This window comes from Phoca vitulina, unplaced genomic scaffold (genome assembly GCF_004348235.1).
Source record: "Phoca vitulina isolate PV1807 unplaced genomic scaffold, GSC_HSeal_1.0 scaffold35, whole genome shotgun sequence".
In the NCBI taxonomy this organism is placed as follows: Eukaryota; Metazoa; Chordata; class Mammalia; order Carnivora; family Phocidae; genus Phoca; species Phoca vitulina.
The window spans coordinates 7,662,765-7,665,629 of NW_022589738.1; positions in this window are offsets into that span (position 1 = coordinate 7,662,765).

The following is a 2,865-nucleotide window of genomic DNA, read 5'->3' on the forward strand; positions in this document are numbered from 1 at the left end:
GAGGCTGCTAAAAGCTCTTCTGGCTCTACTGCCTTAAAAAAAAGTGGTGGTTGAGTAGATTTGCAGCATCTTGCTCCATGCTAAGAACTAGCAAATGTTCCCTAAAAAATTCAGTTCACAGAATATCTGCTCACTTATCTGCAGTTGACTTATTTCCGGGGATTTGGTTCCTCAGCTTCTATAAGATTCAGTGGTAATCTGATGAGATGCCATTGAAGGTACATGTTTGAATATATCTTTAAAAAAATCTGGCTCTTTTAGTTGTTTTGTAGCAGGAACATTGGTTTTTCACAAGCTATTTTATCACAGTCAGAAGCACAAGTCCCATCAAGACACACTTGATTTTTTTTGACTGTCACTCCACGAGGTAACAGACATAGTCATTAAATTTATCTTTAAAGCCCTAGGAGGAATCAACATTACAAGCAGGCACACTCCCTGGTTTCCAGGGAAGAGGTCAGAGAAAGAATGCCTGAAGGTGGCTAGAAAGCCTTTGCCAGTGTTTGTGAACTTTCTATCTCAGCAGGGCTTTTTTCATTGCCCTTATTACATTACAGGCAACAGCACTAGTGACCCCAATGATTTGGACCATTCCTTAGCTGAAAAGCATGTTAAAATTTTCCCAAGGTGTCTTGGTTCATTTGGGCTGCTATAACAAAACACCACAGACTGGGTAGCTTATTTCCCACAGTTCCAGGAGCTGGAAGTCCAATATAAGGATGTAGGCATGGTTGGGTGACAGCCCTCTTCCAGGTCACAGACTTTTTGTATCTTCACATGATGGAAGAGGCTAGGAAGCTCTGTGAAACCTCCATTTTTTTTTCAATATTTTTAGAGAGGGAGAGAGTGGGTGTGTGCAGGGGTTGGGGGGAGGGAGAAGAGAGAGAGAGAGAGAGAATCTAAAGCAGGCTCCACACCTAGCACAGAGCCTGACATGGGGCTCAATTTCAGAACCCTGAGATCATGACCCGAGCCAAAATCAAGAGTCAGACGCTTAACTGACTGAGCTACCCAGGTGCCCCTGAAGCCTCTTTTTTTAAGAGCACTAATTTCATTTATGAGAGCTCCAACCTAGGTACAACCCAAAGGCCCAACCTCTAATACTATCACATTGGGCATCACGATTTCAACATATAAATTTAGGGGGACACAAATATTTAGACTATAGCACAAGGAAATGAGAGACAGCAGTAGGGGAAGAATTTTTTTTTTTTAAGATTTTATTTATTTATTTGAGCTGGGGGAGGAGCAGAGGGAGAGGAAGAAGCAGACTCCCTGCTGAGCAGGGAGCCCAACGCAGGGCTCCATCCCAGGATCAAGGGATCCTGACCTGAGCTAAAGGCAGACGCATAACCAACGGAGCCACCCAGGTGCCCCCTTTTTAAAATTATTTCCTCTAATCATGTTCTTGTACTGTCAACCTCAGCTCCTTCCTAGCTCAGGCTGCAAGCACACACCCCCTCAAACTTCACCCCTGCACACTTACCTAGGGCAAAAGGATCTTTAGTCTCCTTAGTGGTTTCTTATGAAATTATACTTTAGTTCTTGAAATGTTTATTTTCTTCCCCCTTCTATAATTTCCGTGTAATTTTTTGGTGATGTAACCAGCACTTTTAAACATCTTGGCAAGAAGTTGAGGCTTCTGTGCAATGATTTCCTTTCATTTGTTTCCTCTCCCATGGCTCTACAGAAAGTAATATTCCTCATTGTGGTAGGAAAAAAATGACTCTCCAACAATGTCCATGCCCTAATCCCCAGAACCTGTGAATATGTTATGGTACACAGCGAAAGGAACTTTAAAAATGTAAATAAGGTTACAAATCAGTGACATTAAGAGAGAGTATCCAAGATTATCCAAGTAGGCCAAATCTAACTATTTGAGTCCTTAAAAGCAAAATAACTGGGGCACTTGGGTGGCTCAGTCGGTTAAGCGTCTGCCTTTGGCTCAGGTCATGATCCCAGGGTTCTGGGATTGAGCCTCGTGTCTGGATCCCTGCTTAGCGGGGAGCCTGCTTCTCCCTCTCCCACTCCCGCTCCCCCTGCTTGTGCTCTCTCTCTCTGTGTAAAATAAATAAATAAAATCTTAAAAAAAAAAAAGCAAAATAACCTTCTTCAGCTGGGGCAGAAGAAATGAAGCAGAAGGATAAGTCAGAAATATTTGAAGCAAGAGAAGGACTTGACTATAGTTTCTGATTTGAAGATGGAGAGGCAACATGATGAGATAACCATTAAGTTAAGTGACCCCAGCTGAGAGCCAGCAAGAAAATAGGAACTTGGCGCTAGAACCAAGAGGAATTTAATTCTGCCAACAACTTACAGGAATTTGGAAAGATTTTTCCCTAGAGGCTTCAGAAAATAGCTTAAGCCAGTCAACACCTTGATCTTAGCCTTCTGGAAACTTAAGCAAGAAAAATCAGTCAAGCCTACTATGATGTGGGGTGGCCGAGCGCAATGGTCAAGAAAGAATTCTTGAGATGTTTTATGGTGCAAAAAGGTGCTTTTATTATAGCATGGCGACAGGACCATGGGCAGAAAGAGCTGCACTTGTAATTGTAAGGAGACTGATTATATACTTTTAAGTTTCGGGGGGAGGGTAGAGATAATATAAGTCTCTAAAGGATTTCTGTATGTTAAAGAAGAGTTATAGGATCCTGGAGGTCTGGCTATTGTCAAGATAAGTTTGCTTTTAGACTCTAGCAAAACATTAACAAACATTAAAGCAGCCATGCATTAAGGAGGGCATGTGATGGAATGATCACTGGGTGTTATATGCAACTGATGAAGAAGCTAATGATGTACTATGTGTTGGCTAATTGAATTTAAATTTAAAAAAAAAAAAAAGAAAAGAAAGAAAGAAAAAAAAGA